Source organism: Coregonus lavaretus, assembly GCF_964263955.1.
Source record: "Coregonus lavaretus genome assembly, contig: HAP1_SCAFFOLD_503, whole genome shotgun sequence".
Classification (NCBI taxonomy): Eukaryota; Metazoa; Chordata; class Actinopteri; order Salmoniformes; family Salmonidae; genus Coregonus; species Coregonus lavaretus.
The window spans coordinates 216,768-237,221 of record NW_028165199.1 but is presented as its reverse complement, the minus strand read 5'-3'; positions in this window follow the sequence as shown (position 1 = coordinate 237,221).

The following is a 20,454-nucleotide window of genomic DNA, read 5'->3' as shown; positions in this document are numbered from 1 at the left end:
TCCTCTAGCTCTCTCTCTCTGTGCTCCTCTAGCTCTCTCTCTGTGCTCCTCTAGCTCTCTCTGTGCTCCTCTAGCTCTCTCTCTGTGCTCCTCTAGCTCTCTCTCTGTGCTCCTCTAGCTCTCTCTGTGCTCCTCTAGCTCTCTCTCTGTGCCCCTCTAGCTCTCTCTCTCTGTGCTCCTCTAGCTCTCCCTGTGTTCCTCTAGCTCTCTCTGTGTTCCTCTAGCTCTCTCTGTGCTCCTCTAGCTCTCTCTGTGTTCCTCTAGCTCTCTCTCTCTGTGCTCCTCTAGCTCTCTCTCAGTGTTCCTCTAGCTCTCTCTCTGTGTTCCTCTAGCTCTCTCTGTGCTCCTCTAGCTCTCTCTGTGCTCCTTTAGCTCTCTCTCTGTGCTCCTCTAGCTCTCTCTGTGTTCCTCTAGCTCTCTCTGTGTTCCTCTAGCTCTCTCTCTGTGCTCCTCTAGCTCTCTCTCTGTGCTCCTCTAGCTCTCTCTCTGTGCTCCTCTAGCTCTCTCTCTGTGCTCCTCTAGCTCTCTCTGTGCTCCTCTAGCTCTCTCTCCCTCTAGCTCTCTCTCTGTGCTCCTCTAGCTCTCTCTCTGTGCTCCTCTAGCTCTCTCTCTGTGCTCCTCTAGCTCTCTCTCTGTGCTCCTCTAGCTCTCTCTGTGCTCCTCTAGCTCTCTCTCTGTGCTCCTCTAGCTCTCTCTGTGCTCCTCTAGCTCTCTCTCTGTGTGCTCCTCTAGCTCTCTCTGTTCCTCTAGCTCTCTCTCTGTGCTCCTCTAGCTCTCTCTCAGTGCTCCTCTAGCTCTCTCTCTCTGTGCTCCTCTAGCTCTCTCAGTGTTCCTCTAGCTCTCTCTCTGTGCTCCTCTAGCTCTCTCTCTGTGCTCCTCTAGCTCTCTCTCTCTGTGCTCCTCTAGCTCTCTCTGTGTTCCTATAGCTCTCTCTGTGTTCCTCTAGCTCTCTCTCAGTGCTCCTCTAGCTCTCTCTCTGTGCTCCTCTAGCTCTCTCTCTCTGTGCTCCTCTAGCTCTCTCTCTGTGCTCCTCTAGCTCTCTCTGTGCTCCTCTAGCTCTCTCTGTGTTCCTCTAGCTCTCTCTTTTCCTCTAGCTCTCTCTCTGTGCTCCTCTAGCTCTCTCTCTGTGCCCCTCTAGCTCTCTCTCTCTCTGTGCTCCTCTAGCTCTCTCTGTGCTCCTCTAGCTCTCTCTCTGTGCTCCTCTAGCTCTCTCTGTGCTCCTCTAGCTCTCTCTCTGTGCTCCTCTAGCTCTCTCTGTGCTCCTCTTTCTCTCTCTCTGTGCTCCTCTAGCTCTCTCTATGTGCCCCTCTAGCTCTCCCTGTGTAACTCTAGCTCTCTCTGTGTTCCTCTAGCTCTCTCTCTCTGTGCTCCTCTAGCTCTCTCTCTCTGTTCTCCTCTAGTGCTCTCTCTGTGCTCCTCTAGCTCTCTCTGTGTTCCTCTAGCTCTCTCTCTGTGCTCCTCTAGCTCTCTCTCTCTGTGCTCCTCTAGCTCTCTCTCTCTGTGCTCCTCTAGCTCTCTCTGTGTTCCTCTAGCTCTCTCTCTGTGTTCCTCTAGCTCTCTCTGTGCTCCTCTAGCTCTCTCTCTCTGTGCTCGTCTAGTGCTCTCTCTGTGTTCCTCTAGCTCTCTCTGTGCTGCTCTAGCTCTCTCTCTGTGTTCCTCTAGCTCTCTCTCTCTGTGTTCCTCTAGCTCTCTCTCTGTGCTCCTCTAGCTCTCTCTGTGTTCCTCTAGCTCTCTCTCTGTGCTCCTCTAGCTCTCTCTGTGTTCCTCTAGCTCTCTCTCTGTGCTCCTCTAGCTCTCTCTCTGTGTTCCTTGAGCTCTCTCTGTGTGTCCTCTAGCTCTCTCTGTGTTCCTCTAGCTCTCTCTGTGCTCCTCTATCTCTCTCTCTGTGCTCCTCTAGCTCTCTCTCTCTGTGTTCCTCTAGCTCACTCTGTGTCAGTTTATTTACTTGTTGGTGTGTGGTTCTTTATTTTTGTATTGTGTTCCATTAGTTACAGGCAGAATCAAATTAATATACTTCTTTACATTGCTATTATGTCAAACATTATATTTTTGCTCACACATCTACACACAATACCCCATAATGACATTTACATTTACATTTTCGTCATTTAGCAGACGCTCTTATCCAGAGCGACTTACAAATTGGTGCATTCACCTTATGATAGCCAGTGGGACAAGCGCTTTACAATTTATTTAAAACATTTTAATTTGGGGGGGTGGGGTAAGGGGTGGTAGAAGGATTACTTTATCCTATCCCAGGTATTCCTTAAAGAGGTGGGATTTCAAGTGTCTCCGGAAGGTGGTGAGTGACTCCGCTGTCCTGGCGTCGTGAGGGAGCTTGTTCCACCATTGGGGTGCCAGAGCAGCGAACAGTTTTGACTGGGCTGAGCGGGAACTGTACTTCCACAGAGGTAGGGGGGCCAGCAGGCCAGAGGTGGATGAACGCAATGCCCTCGTTTGGGTGTAGGGACTGATCAGAGCCTGAAGGTATGGAGGTGCCGTTCCCTCACAGCTCCGTAGGCAAGCACCATGGTCTTGCAGCTGATGCGAGCTTCAACTGGATGCCAGTGGAGTGTGCGGAGGAGCGGGGTGACGTGAGAGAACTTGGGAAGGTTGAACACCAGACGGGCTGCGGCATTCTGGATGAGTTGTAGGGGTTTAATGGCACAGGCAGGGAGCCCAGCCAACAGCGAGTTGCAGTAATCCAGACGGGAGATGACAAGTGCCTGGATTAGGACCTGTGCCGCTTCCTGTGTAAGGCAGGGTCGTACTCTGTGAATTTTGTAGAGCATGAACCTACAGGATCGGGTCACCGCCTTCATGTTAGCGGAGAACGACAGGGTGTTGTCCAGGGTCACGCCAATGCTCTTTGCACTCTGGGAGGAGGACACAACGGAGTTGTCAACCGTGATGGCGAGATCATGGAACGGGCAGTCCTTCTCCGGGATGAAGAGCAGCTCCGTCTTGCCGAGGTTCAGCTTGAGGTGGTGATCCGTCATCCACACAGACATGCAGAGATGTGATTCGCCACCTGGTTATCAGAAGGGGGAAAGGAGAAGATTATTTGTGTGTCATCTGCGTAGCAATGATAGGAGAGGCCATGTGAGGATATGACAGAGCCAAGTGACTTGGTGTATAGCGAGAATAGGAGAGGGCCTAGAACTGAGCCCTGAGGGACACCAGTGGTGAGAGCACATGGTGCGGGGACAGATTCTCTGCCACGCCACCTGGTAGGAGAGACCTGTCAGGTAGGACGCAATCCAAGAGTGAGCCGCGCCGGAGATGCCCAACTCGGAGAGGGTGGAGAGGAGGATCTGATGGTTCACAGTATCAAAGGCAGCAGATAGGTCTAGAAGGACGAGAGCAGAGGAGAGAGTTAGCTTTAGCAGTGCGGAGAGCCTCCGTGATACAGAGAAGAGCAGTCTCAGTTGAATGACCAGTCTTGAAACCTGACTGGTTTGGATCAAGAAGGTCATTATGAGAGAGATAGCAAGAGTGTTGGCTAAAGACGGCACGCTCAAGAGTTTTGGAGAGAAAAGAAAGAAGGGATACTGGTCTGTAGTTGTTGACATCGGAGGGATCGAGTGTAGGTTTTTTGAGAAGGGGTGCAACTCTCGCTCTCTTGAAGATGGAAGGGACATAGTTAGCGGTCAAGGATGAGTTGATGAGCGAGGTGAGGTAGGGGAGAAGGTCACCGGAGATGGTCTGGAGAAGAGAGGAGGGGATGGGGTCATGTGGGCAGGTTGTTGGGCGTCCGGCCGTCACAAGTCGCAAGATTTCATCTGGAGAGAGAGGGAAGAAAGAAGTCAAAGCATAGGGTAGGGCAGTGTGAGCAGGACCAGCAGTATCATTTGACCTAACAAACGAGGATCGGAAGTCGTCAACCTTCTTTTCAAAATGGTTGACGAAGTCATCCACAGAGAGGGAGGAGGGGGGCGAGGGGGAGGAGGATTCAGCAGGGAGGAGAAGGTGGCAAAGAGCTTCCTAGGGTTAGAGGCAGATGCTTGGAATTTAGAGTGGTAGAAAGTGGCTTTAGCAGCAGAAACAGAGGAAGAAAATGTAGAGAGGAGGGAGTGAAAAGATGCCAGGTCCGCAGGGGGACTAGTTTTCCTCCATTTCCGCTCAGCTGCCTGGAGCCCTGTTCTGTGAGCTCGCAATGAGTCGTCAAGCCACGGAGCAGGAGGGTAGGACCGAGCCGGCCGGGAGGATAGAGGAGATAGAGAGTCAAAGGATGCAGAAAGGGAGGAGAGGAGGGTTGAGGAGGCAGAATCAGGAGATTGGAGTGAGAAGGATTGAGCAGAGGGAAGAGATGATAGGATGGAAGAGGAGAGAGTAGTGGGAGAGACAGAGCGAAGGTTGCGACGGCGCATTACCATCTGAGTAGGGGCAGAGTGAGTAGTGTCGGAGGAGAGCGAGAGAGAAAAGGATACAAAGTAGTGGTCGGAGACTTGGAGGGGAGTTGCAGTGAGATTAGTAGAAGAACAGCATCTAGTAAAGATGAGGTCAAGCGTATTGCCTGCCTTGTGAGTAGGGGGGGACGGTGAGAGGGTGAGGTCAAAAGAGGAGAGGAGTGGAAAGGAGGCAGAGAGAAATGAGTCAAAGGTAGACATAGGGAGGTTAAAGTCACCCAGAATTGTGAGGGGTGAGCCATCCTCAGGAAAGGAACTTATGTTTCCGTCAGCGCTAAGAAGTCGAGGGACTGGAGGGTAGCATAGGCTGAGTGGCGCAGTGGTCTAAGGCACTGCATCACAGTGCTAGCTGTGCCACTAGAGATCCTGGTTAGAATCCAGGCTCTTTCGTAGCCGGCCGCGACCGGGAGACCCATGGGGTGGCGCGCAATTGGCCCAGCGTCGTCCAGGATAGGGGAGGGAATGGCTGGCCGGGATGTAGCTCAGTTGATAGAGCATGGCGTTTGCAATGCCAGGGTTGTGGGTTCGATTCCCACAGGGGGTATGAAAAAAATAATGTATGCACTAACTGTAAGTTGCTCTGGATAAGAGCGTCTGCTAAATGACTAAAATGTAAATGTAATTAACTCTGCCTTGTTGGCCGCAGAACAGCAGTTCCAGAGGCTGCCGGAGACCTGGAACTCCTCATGGGTCGTGCGTGCAGGGACCACCAGGTTAGAGAGGCAGCAGCCACGTGGTGTGAGGCGTTTGTATAGCCTGTGCGGAGAGGAGAGAACAGGGATAGAGAGACACATAGTTGACAGGCTACAGAAAATGGCTACAATAATGCAAAGGAGATCAGAATGAAATGAACTAAACATCTTGGAGAGCGGGGCCTCCCTCACTTACGTTTCACTGAAACACCCAAATATAACTCTCCCAACTTCCACCTCAGAAACTATAATTGATGTAAACTACAGCGGTTCAATGTTTTTTAGGAATAGACTAACTTAGTTTATTCAGCTAGCTAACTTGGTACAGTATTCTTCCGTGAAAACCGTCCAGGGCACCGAATCCTATGACGCCACAGCCAACTAGCATGCCAGCCTCCAACAACATGGTTTAGCACCAATACTCGGCCACAACAAACCACCAGTGTGTCAACATGCCAAGCAGATCATTCGTGTCCGTGTCTAACGTTGTGTAAAGTTCTGGGTTAGTCCCGACAGCTTGAGCGAGTCCATCATCAACTTATTCAGCCAGTTAGTTAGCTAGAATAGTTAGCATACTAGCTAGCCATTGCTTTCTGCCAACGAAAAAAACCCTCCTCCCACGGCACAAACACACAGAGAGAGCCAAGCTAACGTTAACTAGTCACCCATGTCCCGAATTCCCTTGAACGACTCTGGTTACCGGTATGTAAAAACAAAACACAAATGTAGGTTATAACTTACCCCTAGCAGCTACTGTTAGCTAGCCAAGTGCAAAGCTAGCCACTGAATTGACTCAGCCAGTTCGCGTCTGTTCGCTAGGTCGTTCCAGCTATTGTTTAGTTAGCTATCCAGGTAGCAACAAGCTAGCTACATTTCGAGCACAGTAGCTACTAACTACGTAACGCCAACACTTCAGACAATGGTAGGCATTATTGTATGTAATTATTGTAGGCAGCTAGCTGGCGTAATTACAGGTACTCTCAAGCGTGAAACAACTATCTACAGTTGCTAATAGTTACCAGTAGCTACCCGCTAGCTAGTCCAGGTAGTGGGTTAGCTAGCTTCATGCTTCACAGGGCTCAGGCGAATACAATATGTACCTAAAATAATTACATACAATAACCTAAGATAACTACAATAACCCACGATAACTAACTACAATACCTAACTACAATACCTAACTACAATACCTAACTACAATACCTAACTACAATCTAAATACATGGTTTAAGCTTTACTCGACACCATATAAGCCAAGTTTACCTCCCGCCAGAGAGAGACACAGCTTCACTCGAATTTTTTGCAATTCTATTGAAAATGAATTAAATTAATATCTCATTTACAAAAGTATTCACAACCACTGAGTCAATACATGTTAGAATCACCTTTGGCAGCGATTACAGCTGTCGTGCTGGGTAAGTAGTCCCGTGTAGCTCAGTTGGTAGAGCATGGCGTCTGCAACGCCAGGGTTGTGGGTTCGATTCCCACTTGGGGCCAGTATGAAAATGTATGCACTCACTAACTGTAAGTCGCTCTGGATATATGCGTCTGCTAAAATGTAAGTCTCTAAGCGTTTTACACACCTGGATTGTACAATATTTAAATTAATATCTCATTTACATAAGTATTCAAAATCCCTAGTCAATACTTTGTAGAAGCACCTTTGACAGTGATTACAGCTTTGAATCTTTCCGGGTCTCTAAGAACTTTCCACACCTGGATTATACAACATTTGCCCATTATTCTTTTCAAAATTCTTCAAGCTCTGTCAAATTGGATGTTGATCAATGCTAGACAACCATTTTCAGATCTTGAAATAGATTTTCAAGCTGATTTAAGTCAAAACTGTAACTCGGCCACTCAGGAACATTCACTGTCTTCTTGGTGAGCAACTCCAGTGTAGATGTGGCCTTATATGTTGTATTAATGTCCTGCTGAAAGGTGAATTAATCTCCCAGTGTCTGGTGGAAAGCAGACTGAACCAGGTTTTCCTCTAGGATGTTGCCTGTGCTTAGCTCCATTCCGTTGATAATTTTTTTATCCTTAAAAACTCCCCAGTCCTTAACGATTACAAGCATACCCATAACATGATGCAGCCACCACTATGCTTGAAAATATGGAAAGCAGTACTCAGTAATGTGTTGTGTTTGGCTTTGCCCTAAACATAACGTAATTGTTTGAAGTATTACTTTAGTGCCTTGTTGCAAACAGGAGGCATGTTTTGGAATATTTATATTCTGTACAGCAGTGGTCAACATTTCTGAGTCAAGATCACTTTCTGAGTTAAAATGCAAGCCGAGATCTACCACTCACAATTTTTTTAAACATGACTTAAAAAACCTTTGCAACAACCAATTAAAAGCAGCTCTGTAGTAATGAGGTTTGTGCAGTAAGCAATAGGCCCAGTACATTATCACTGCATATTGGAATTGCCTGCCAAAGTAGTTCTGCTCAGACCATTTGGAAATGATATGGTAATAGATAATTTGTTGCACAGCTGAGTGAGCAAAATAATTAGATGTTTTGATGGCCTGCATCTGATGGTCAGTCTGAGGGGAGGGAGCAGCTTTGAGGCTGCCTCTCACCCGAATCACCGAAAAGGGGACACAGTCTTCCAGCTGATGGCAAAACCCAAGTCACACTGCATTATTTCTGCCTCCTGCACCAATTCATGTTATTACTCCTATGACCAGAGAAAGTGAAATATTACCAGATATTAAAAAAGACAAACCGCTAATAATAACAACGCAAGCTTTATCGGAACACTTTGCTACACTCATTCATTACAGCTGCAGTGCTGGTTGTAGCTCTGAGTGGAAGTAGGGAGAACGGGCATTGTATGGCTTATAAAGGTGTTGAACAAAGTGTTAACAGTGCTGGATAACAACTTACACATGAACATACTCATAAAAACAGCAGCTCTTGACTGTATTCGTTGAGTCTCTCTCTAGTCGTGGTTTTAAATGTTTGAAAATCACAGTATCAACTTTGCTGTGCGTTCGAGGCTTCTTCTATTTAGTCTTTGGCTCGAGGAAACTGTGCAGAGACACGGTGATCTGAGCTATCTGATTGGCCAGCGGTAGGCCTACAGGTGCACTTGATTTGTTCTCTGGGCCTGCCGGGTAGGCGGAGTTCTACCTTCAGATACATTAAATTCTATATCACAATGGGACGCCAGACTATCGCGCCTCTACGTCTCTGAATTAGGCTTTACAGTCAGTGCATTCAACTAAAGTAGGTCATCTCGAAAAGGTTAATGTAAAACAAAACGGGAGAGAAAGGTCGGTGGGTCTTCTCCGAGTTTCTTTTGTCCTTCTGTTCATCAGGAGCATCTAACCACAGCAAGGTTAGCGATTTTAACAACAGAGCTGTGTTGATTAACATAAATCGAGGAGCTGTCACTCATGGGGCTGCGACTGGCATCGCTGGTGATGGGAGGGCAGAGGAAAGTGATTAGATAAGCCTTTTTGTCTTTTTCTGTTAAATGCTGTGACCTTGAGTCATTGAGCCCCGTGACAACTGGAGCGTCCTCACTGATTGGCTGCACCTCTTAGCTTATCACGTCTCTGCCTGAGTGCGGACAGGGGTTCAGCGGAGACACACACACACACATCTGTCTTTCTAGGCTTCAAATCCAGTCCCAGACGGCAAGGGACATCTGGTGACCACATGTTTTAAAGATGTTACAGCATATAACCTGATCTGTAGAACTATGCAGTCTATATAGAGGAAGCGTTTTACAGGTAAAAAAATCTCCTAAATATCCCCCAAAATTAGCCTTGCAAGCTCGAAAGTATCATCTCTCTGAAAGAACTGTGTCCAATTTCATCTAAAATAAAATAAAAACGTTGTCCATTTTGTTCATTGCCCAGACTCCAGTTCACATTCAACAGTCTCAGAGGGGAGGAACACTTAGTTGGATCTATTTGTAGGTAACTGCTAGCAAAAGGCCTAACGTGCTTCCAATGGGAATACAGAGGCGTGGTCCCATCCTGGACATTGAAGAGGAGGCATTCATCATGCCTGCCTGGCTGTTCTATGGAAAATAATGAACAACGTGGAAGGTGTGTTCCACACGCTAGTGGAGTGGAAGGTGTGTTCCACACGCTAGTGGAGTGGAACTGACATTCCACGGAGTTCCATTATATTCCAGAGAACGCATAGAGCCCCTAGTTGATCATCCCTTTTATACCATGGCATATAATTTAACACATTTACCACTAGAAATGTGTTCATTGGTTAAAATATAAACTATTGGAACCAAAACTTTAAAAAGAACTGATGTTGGCACAAGATGGAGGGAACGTTGGAGCATAAATAACTAAATTACAGTTAACGAAAATGTACTCTTAATACAGTATAAACCAATGTATAGAATATATTATACAGGAGACAAAACTCACAAATTCTACAGCACAACGGCAGAGTCATGTCTTAGGTGTAAAACTGACAATGACTCAAAAATCCTCTGTAGCTCAGCTGGTAGAGCACGGCGCTTGTAACGCCAGGGTAGTGGGTTCGATCCCCGGGACCACCCATACATAAAAATGTATGCACACTTGACTGTAAGTCGCTTTGGATAAAAGCGTCTGCTAAATGGCATATTATTATTATTATTATTATTATAATCCATGCTTTCTGGGAACGCTATGAAGTCCAAAGGTTATGGGCGGAGCTAGAAAGTGGGCTGTCAGAAGTATTACAATGTAAACTGACTTTTAATCCATTAGCAAGTTTACTGGATAACTACAGTAGTTGCCGTGGTAACCAAACAAACAGACTTGCCAGTTTAGCGAACCAAACCATCAGTCCTAGCTTGCTGTTATGAAAATACAATTCAACAATAACAATGCTGTTTTCAATTCGACTTTTGCTTTCAAAAGCAGCTCAAACACAGAACATGTAAGAAATAACTATAGCCATTGAATTCTACTGTGCAAATATACAGTGCTTTATAGGGAAAGAATGCACGCTCTAGAATGCCCTTCAGCCTATTAGAAACGAGTATTCAACATTGCCAGCCAGACAGACAGACCAGCATGATGAGACTGTGCATTATAAACCAATAGACAGACAGACAGACAGACAGACCAGCATGCTGAGACTGTGCATTATAAACCAATAGACAGACAGACAGACAGACAGACCAGCATGCTGAGACTGTGCATTATAAACCAATAGACAGACAGACAGACAGACAGACCAGCATGCTGAGACTGTGCATTATAAACCAATAGACAGACAGACCAGCATGATGAGACGGTGCATTATGAACCAATAGACAGACAGATCAGCAGGCTGAGACTGTGCATTATAAACCAATAGACAGACAGACCAGCATGATGAGACTGTGCTACCTTCCACTTTCATTATAGGTAAAACAGGCAGTGGTGGAAAAAGTACTCAATTGTCATACTTGAGTAAAAGTAAAGATACCTTAATAGAAAATTACTCAAATAAAAGTGAAAGTCATCCAGTCTAAAAGTATTTGGTTTTAAATGTACTTAAGTATCAAAAGTAAATGTAATTCCTAAAATATACTTAAGTATCAAAAGTAAAAGTATCAATCATTTCAAATTCCTTATATTAGGCAAACCAGACGGGACCAGTTACTAGTTTTTATTTATTTATGGATAGCCAGAGGCACACTCCAACACTCAGACATCATCCAGGGGCACACTCCAACACTCAGACATCATCCAGGGGCACACTCCAACACTCAGACATCATCCAGGGGCACACTCCAACACTCAGACATCATCCAGGGGCACACTCCAACACTCAGACATCATCCAGGGGCACACTCCAACACTCAGACATCATCCAGGGGCACACTCCAACATTCAGACATCATCCAGGGGCACACTCCAACATTCAGACATCATCCAGAGGCACACTCCAACACTCAGACATCATCCAGGGGCACACTCCAACACTCAGACATCATCCAGGGGCACACTCCAACATTCAGACATCATCCAGGGGCACACTCCAACACTCAGACATCATCCAGAGGCACACTCCAACATTCAGACATCATCCAGAGGCACACTCCAACACTCAGACATCATCCAGGGGCACACTCCAACACTCAGACATCATCCAGAGGCACACTCCAACATTCAGACATCATCCAGGGGCACACTCCAACACTCAGACATCATCCAGGGGCACACTCCAACACTCAGACATCATCCAGGGGCACACTCCAACATTCAGACATCATCCAGGGGCACACTCTAACACTCAGACATCATCCAGGGGCACACTCCAATGTCAGACATCATCCAGAGGCACACTCCAACATTCAGACATCATCCAGGGGCACACTCCAACACTCAGACATCATCCAGGGGCACACTCCAACACTCAGACATCATCCAGGGGCACACTCCAACACTCAGACATCATCCAGGGGCACACTCTAACACTCAGACATCATCCAGGGGCACACTCCAACATTCAGACATCATCCAGGGGCACACTCCAACATTCAGACATCATCCAGGGGCACACTCCAACACTCAGACATCATCCAGGGGCACAATCCAACACTCAGACATCATCTACAAATGAAGCATGTGTGTTTAGTGAGTCCGCCAGATCAGAGGCAGTAGGGATGACCAGAGATGTCCTTTGATAGTTGTGTGAATTGGACCATTTTCCTGTCCTGCTAAGCATTCAAAATGTAACAACTACTTTTGGGTGTCAGGGGAAAATGTATGAAGTAGAAAGTACATTATTGTTCTTTAGGAATGTAGTGAAGTAAAAGTTGTCAAAAATATAAATAGTAAAGTAAAGTACAGATACCCCAAAAAACGACTTAAGTAGTACTTTAAAGTATTTGTACTGAAGTACTTTACACCACTGAAATATGGATAGTATTCTATGCTACCACTGTCATTATCTGGGTGCAAAAGGCAAAGAGGCAGCATGTGAAACGGCAGCCTATTCACTATATAGTACACTACGTCTCTGGTCAGTAGTACGCAGCCAGTGGATACTCCTATCTCTATCATTATGGATCCAATACTGTACTCCACTATATTCCAGTCTAGGTGTATTTGAATGTGCATTCTATGTACTGTATGTTAGGATGTCATTTTAGCCATAATAGCCTGTGTTCTTGAGAAGTCATTTGGAGTGATTTATCAGGGCCCACATACCAACAGAAACCCTCCCTTGTCCCATTTCCCTGACCGAAGCCATCAGGGTTTCACAAAGAGGTAACAAAGCGCCTATCAGTCAATCAACACCTGTGAGGGTGCATGTAATCGCATGCCTTTGAACAGAGAAAGGAATGAGTTACGGAGCTCCTATAGAAGGCATTACAGCTACGTTTTTGCTTCAAGAAATAGGCCTTGGCTTTGGTGATTCCCCTTAGAAGAGTTGTAAGAGAAGCAACCCTAGCATGATAAATACACTAGTATGATGGTAATATGAGACAGCATACTACAGCATGCTACAGCATACTACAGCATACTACAGCATACTACAACATACTACAGCATACTACAACATGCTACAGCATACTACAACATACTACAGAATACCACAGCATACTACATCATACCACAGCATGCTACAGCATACTACAGCATACTACAACATACTACATAATACCACAGCATACTACAGAACTACAGCATACTACATCATACTACATCATACTACAACATACTACAGCATACCACAGCATACTACATCATACTACAACATACTACAACATACTACAGCATACTACATCATACTACATCATACTACAGCATACTACATCATACTACACCATACTACAACATACTACAGCATACTACATCATACTACAACATTCTACAGCATACTACAGCATACTACATCATACTACATCATAATACAGCATACTACATCATAATACAGCATACCACAGCATACTACAACATACTACAAGATACTACATCATACTACATCATACTACATCATACAACATCATACTACAACATACTACAGCATACTACATCATACTACATCATACAACATCCTACTACAGCATACTACATCATTCTACAGCATACTACAGCATACTACAGCATACCACATCATACTACAACATACTATAATATTCTACAGCATACTACAGCATACTACAGCATACCACAGCATACTACAACATACTACAGCATACCACATCATACTACAACATACTATAATATTCTACAGCATACTACAGCATACTACAGCATACCACAGCATACTACAACATACTACAGCATATTGCAGCCAGACTCTGAAAGGATTAAATTGACTTTATTTCTGATATCTTATTCTGTCTGTCACCTTTGCATGACAATAGAACCAACTGAAAAACATTTGTTCTGAGAAGATTTGAATCCTAATGTATTTTACACCTGTACACTTGGGGCCTTAACACGTTTTCCTGTATGAATAAATACATGAAAAATGTCTACTAACTAAAGATCCCCAATTGCATCTCTACATTTTCCACTGACTTACATTTTGCTTCTTCACTTGACTCAAAACCATATTAAAGTTCTTCAGAGCCGGTGGGGTATTATTGATGATGTAACAGGGGGTGTAATTTTGAGATGTTGATAAGAACTGTTTGCATGATGATTTCTGCTACAGCACGCAGTGCCCCGTCACCACGGTTAAATTTAATCTCTCTCTCTCTCTCTCTCTCTCTCTCTCTCTCTCTCTCTCTCTCTCTCTCTCTCTCTCTTCTCTTTCTCTCGATCTCGCTCTCTCTCTCTCGCTCTCGCTCTCTCTCTCTCTCTCTCTCTCGCTCACTCTCTCTCTCTCTCTCTCTCTCTCTCTCTCTCTCTCTCTCTCTCTCTCTCTCTCTCTCTCTCTCTCTGTCTCTCTCTCGCTCTCCCTCTCTTCACAACGACATGACACTAATACACTATAAATCGGACCGTGAGAGAAAGGTAATGATTGGAAAAGTTTTAGAAAAACTTTAGAATTCTAAACAGGAAAGGGAGAGAGAGAGAGCGCAAGATTTGGGTCAAGGCCTGTTACAGGAATACTAATGTACTTTACTCCTAGATAATGGCGTTTCATTAGACTACTGAACACAATACACATGCATGACAGGGTGTATCCCAAATGCCACCCTATTCCCTCTTTAGTGCACTACTTTTGACCAGGACCTGTGTATAATATGGTATCTAAATAGGGTGCCATTTGGGACGCGCCCAGAATGTGCTGGTCCTTTTTAGTGCAGAACAAGGCAAATCCAATGCTTTTGTCCCCAGGCACCTGTAGCTGTGGACTATCTGCTAATTACATACCATTGTCTTTGTCTCAGCAGGATAGGTGGAAAGGTTTGGAATATGTGATGTGCACACAAACAAGGGTTGTGTGATGTGGAAAGTTACAGGATTACTCATTACTGTGTGTTCGTATGCAATATTCACAGGACCTCCAGGCAATATGGATTCACAGCAACACCAGGCAATATGGATGAAGTCACGACCAGCAGGCAATATGGATGAAGTCACGACCAGCAGGCAATATGGATGAGGTCAGGACCTCCAGGCAATATGGATGAAGTCACGACCACCAGGCAATATGGATGAGGTCAGGACCTCCAGGCAATATGGATGAGGTCAGGACCTCCAGGCACTATGGATGAAGTCACAACCTCCAGGCAATATGGATGAGGTCAGGACCTCCAGGCAATATGGATGAAGTCAGGACCAACAGGCAATATGGATGAAGTCAGGACCAACAGTTCAAGCTGTTTCAAAGGTGTATACAGTGTTGTAACGATGTGCAAATAGTTAAAGTTCAAAAGGGAAAATAAATCAACATAAATATGGGTTGTATTTACAATGGTGTTTGTTCTTCACTGGTTGCCCTTTTCTTGTGGCAACAGGTCACAAATCTTGCTGCCCTGATGGCACACTGTGGCATTTCACCCAATAGATATGGGAGTTTATCAAAATTGGATTTGTTTTCTCATTCTTTGTGGGTCTGTTTGTGTACATGGATTTTAATCTGAGTGAAATATGTGTCTCTAATATGGTCATACATTTCGCAGGAGGTTAGGAAGTGCAGCTCAGTTTCCACCTCATTTTGTGGGCAGTGTGCACATAGCCTGTCTTCTCTTGAGAGCCAGGTCTGCCTACGGCGGCCTTTCTCAATAGCAAGGCTATGCTCACTGAGTCTGTACATAGTCAAAGCTTTCCTTAATTTTGGGTCAGTCACAGTGGTCAGGTATTCTGCCACTGTGAGCTCTCTGTTTAGGGCCAAATAGCATTCTAGTTTGCTCTGTTTTTTTGTTAATTCTTTCCAATGTGTAATTATCTTTTTGTTTTCTCATGATTTGGTTGGGTCTAATTGTGTTGCTGTCCTGGGGCTCTGTGGGGTCTGTTTGTGTTTGTGAACAGATCCCCAGGACCAGCTTACTTAGGGGACTCTTGTCCAGGTTCATCTCTCTGTAGGTGATGGCTTTGTTATGGAAGGTTTGGGAATTGCTTCCTTTTAGGTGGTTATAGAATTTAACGGCTCTTTTCTGGATTTTGATAATTAGCGGGTATTGGCCTAATTCTGCTCTGCATGCATTATTTGATGTTTTACGTTGTACACAGAGGATATTTTTGCAGAATTCTGCATGCAGAGTCTCAATTTGGTGTTTGTCCAATTTTGTGAATTCTTGGTTGGTGAGCGGACCCCAGACCTCACAACCATAAAGGGCAATGGGTTCTATAACTGATTCAAGTATTTTTAGCCAGATCCTAATTGTTATGTCTAATTTTATGTTCCCTTTGATGACATAGAAGGCCCTGCTTGCCTTGTCTCTCAGATCGTTCACAGCTTTGTGGAAGTTACCTGTGGCGCTGATGTTTAGGCCGAGGTGTGTATAGTTTTTTGTGTGCTCTAGGGCAACGGTGTCTAGATGGAATTTGTATTTGTGGTCCTGGCAACTGGACCTTTTTTGGAACACCATTATATTTGTCTAATTGAGATTTACCGTCAGGGCCCAGGTCTGACAGAATCTGTGCAGAAGATCTAGGTGCTGCCTGTGGAAAGAAATGTGTGTTTTTTTCCAATTTTAACTGCACACTTGTTGTTTGTGTACATGGATTTGATCATGTCGTATGTTTTTCCCCCAACACCACTTTCCATCAATTTGTATAGCAGACCCTCATGCCAAATTGAGTCAAAAGCTTTTTTGAAATCAACAAAGCATGAGAAGACTTTGCCTTTGTTTTGGTTTGTTTGTTTGCCAATTAGGGTGTGCAGGGTGAATACGTGGCCTGTCGTACAGTTTGGTAAAAAGCCAATTTTACATTTGATCAGTACATTGTTTTCACTGAGGAAATGTAGGAGTCTGCTGTTAATGATAATGCAGAGGATTTTCCCAAGGTTGCTGTTGACGCATATCCCACGGTAGTTATTGGGTTCAAATTTGTCTCCACTTTTGTGGATTGGGGTGATCAGACCTTGGTTCCAAATATTGGGGAAGATGCCAGAGCTAAGGATGATGTTAAAGAGTTTAAGTATAGCTAATTGGAATTTGTGGTGTGTATATTTTATCATTTCATTGAGGATACCATCAACACCACAGGCCTTTTTGGGTTGGAGGGTTTGTATTTTGTTCTGTAGTTCATTCAATGTAATTGGAGAATCCAGTGGTTTCTGATAGTCTTTAATAGTTGATTCTAAGATTTGTATTTGATCATGTATATTTTCTTGCAGTTTTTTCTTTGTTATAGGGCCAAAAAGATTGGAGAAGTGGTTTATTCCATACATCTCCGTTTTGGATAGATAACTCATCATGTTGTTGTTTGTTTAGTGTTTCCAATTTTCCCAGAAGTGGTGAGAGTCTATGGATTCTTCAATTACATTGAGCTGATTTTTGATGTACTGTTCGTTCTTTTTCCGTGGTGTATTTCTGTATTGTTTTAGTGATTCACCATAGTGAAGCCGCAGGCTCAGGTTTTCTGGGTCTCTATGTTTTTGGTTGGATAGGTTTCTCTATTTCTTTCTTAGGTTTTTGCATTCTTCATCAAACCATTTGTCATTGTTGTTAATTTGCTTAGGTTGTCTGCTTGAAATGTTTAGATTTGATAGGGAAGCTGAGAGGTCAAATATACTGTTTAGGTTTTCTACAACCTAGTTTACACCTTCACTATTACAGTGGAACGTTTTGTCCAGGAAGTTGTCTAGAAGGGATTGAATTTGTTGTTGCCTAATTGTTTTTTGGTAGGTTTCCATAACACTTTCCTTCCATCTATAGCATTTCTTAATATAATTCAGTTCCTTTGGCTTTGATGCCTCATGATTGAGTATTGCTCTGTTCAAGTAGACTGTGATTTTGCTGTGATCTGATAGGGGTGTCAGTGGGCTGACTGTGAACGCTCTGAGAGACTCTGGGTTGAGGTCCTCTGTAGCTCAGCTGGTAGAGCACGGCGCTTGTAACGCCAAGGTAGTGGGTTCGATCCCCGGGACCACCCATACACAAAAATGTATGCACGCATGACTGTAAGTCGCTTTGGATAAAAGCGTCTGCTAAATGGCATATTATTATTATTATTAGGTAAGAGATAACATAGTCTACAGTACTACTGCCAAGAGATGAGCTATAGGTGTACCTACCATAGGAGTCCCCTCAAAGCCTACCATTGACTCTGAGTTGTGACCAGTTTTTGTTGGTTATGTTGTCGTAGTTGTCTCTCTCTCTCTCTCTCTCTGTCTCTCTCTCTGTCTCTCTCTCTGTCTCTCTCTCTCTGTCTCTCTCTCTCTCTCTCTCTCTCTAACTATCTCTCTCTCTCTCTCTCTCTCTCTCTCTCTCTCTCTCTCTCGCTCTCTCTAACTCTCTCTCTCTCAATTCAATTCAATTCAATTCAATAGACTTTATTGACATGGCAAGTAAAATTACTTACATTGTCAAAGTATACATATAACAAAAATGGTGGGACCAACAGCAATAATAATAGTAGTAGTGGAAATGGGATTACCATTAACAGCAACTACAACAACAATATTAATGAGAATAACAATACATTAAAGCAATAGTAGTCGACCAATCTCAACATGACTGAGAAGACATATTACATGGTATGAAAGCCAAAACAAAACAGGAAATATTATTGACATTACATTACAATTTTCACTGGCTGTCCCTCAGGTTGTGGCAGGAGGACACATTTTGGCTTTTCACCCAATAAATATTTGATTTTTTCTTCCTCTTTTATAGTTTCAAATTCGTTGTACTGAATGATAATTTTGGGAAAGAAAGATTCTCTTAGGTTTGAGTATTTGTCACAGTGTAATAGGAAATGCAGCTCTGTCTCTCCCCGGGGGCAGAGTGAGCACAGCCTGTCCTCTCTGGGCAGCCAGGTTTGCCTGTGACGACCGGTCTCTATAGCCAGACTGTGCTCACTGAGTCTGTACCTAGTCAGTGTTTTTCTCAGTTTTCTATCAGTCACAGTGGTCAGATAGTCTGCCACCATGTACTGTCTGTTTAGAGCCAAATAGCATTGAAGTTTACTTTGATTTTTTGTGGTGTCTTTCCAATAGGTGATATATTTTTCTTTTTGCTTTGTGATGATTTGGTTGGGCCAGATTTTCTGAGTGCTGTCCTGAGGCTCTATGAGGTTGGTTTTGGTTAGTGAACTGAGCCTCAGAACCAGCTGGCTGAGGGGACTCTTCTCTTGTTTCATCTCTTGACATAGTAGAGCTGTGTGATGGAATGTTTTGGGGTCACTTGTTTTTAGATGGTTGTAAAATTTGATGGCTCTTTTTTCTATTCGAATAAGGAGGGGGTATTGGCCCAATTCTGCTCTACATGCGTTATTTGGAGTTTTTCTTTGCACTTGCAATACAGTCTTGCAAAACTGTGCATGCATTAATTGATTGGATGTTTGTCCCATTTGGTAAATTCAGTATTAGTGAGTGGACCCCATACTTCGCTGCCATATAGAGCAATTGGTTCTATAACTGATTGGAACATGTTGAGCCAGATTCTAATTGGAATTTCGATTTTAATATTCCTTTTAATGGCATAGAATGCTCTTCTTGCTTTGTCTCTCAGCTCATTCACAGCCATGTGAAAGCTACCTGTGTTGCTGATATTTAGTCCTAGATATGTGTAATTTTTGGTGTGTTCTAATAGAACTGTGTCCAAATATAATTTATATTTGTCATCCTGATTTCCTGACCTTTTTTGGAATATCATTATATTTGTTTTTTTTAGATTAACGGTCAGGGCCCAGGTCTGACAGAATCTGTGCAGATGATCTAGATGCTGCTGTAACCCCTCCTTAGTGGGAGACAGTAGCACCAGGTCATCTGCGTACAGCAGACACTTGATTTCAGTGTTGTGTAGGGTGAGACCAGGTGCTGACGATTCTTCTAATGTTTTTGCCAATTCGTTAATGTAGATGTTAAATAGTGTTGGACTTATTGGGCAGCCCTGTTTCACTCCACGTCCCTGAGAGAAGAAGTCTGTTTGCTTGTTGCCGATTTTAATCGCACATTTGTTTTTAGTGTATATTGATTTAATAACATCATATGTTTTCCCTCCAATACCACTTTCTATTAGTTTGTAAAAAAGACCTTCGTGCCAAATTGAATCAAATGCTTTCTTGAAGTCTACAAAACACGAGTAGTTTTTGCCTTTGTTTTGATTTACTTGTTTGTCAATTAGAGTCTGGAGGGTGTAAATGTGGTCTGTTGTACGATAATTTTTTACAAATCCAATCTGGCTTCTGCTTAGGACGTTGTGTTCATCAAGGACATGATGTAGTCTGCTGTTTATGATACTGCAGAGAATTTTCCCCAAGTTGCTGTTAACGCAAATTCCTCTGTAATTATTTGGGTCAAATTTGTCTCCATTTTTATAAATTGGTGTGATCAATCCTTGGTTCCAAATATCGGGGAAAATACCTGCAGTTAGGATAATGTTGAAGAGTTTGAGTATAGCCAATTTGAATTTGTGGTCTGTATATTTGATCATTTCATTTAAAATACCATCAGCACCACAGGCCTTTTTGGGTTGGAGAGTGCAACGTTTTTCCAATAATTCTTGTTCTGTAATTGGGGTATCCACATGATTCTGATAGTCTTTGACTGCTGATTCAAGGATTTGTAATTTTTCTTGTATATCTTGTTGTTCTGGGCTCTTTGTTATATTGCTGTAGAGGTTTGCAAAGTGATTTCTCCACATATCCCCATTTTGGATAGCCAATTCCTCATTATGAGGTTTGTTTAATTTATTCAAATTCTCCCAGAAGTGGTTTGATTCTATGGATTCCTCAATCACATCTAGCTGATTTCTAATGTGCTGTTCCTTTTTTGTTCTTAGGGTGTGTTTGTATTGCTTCAGTGTTTCCCCATATTGAAGACGT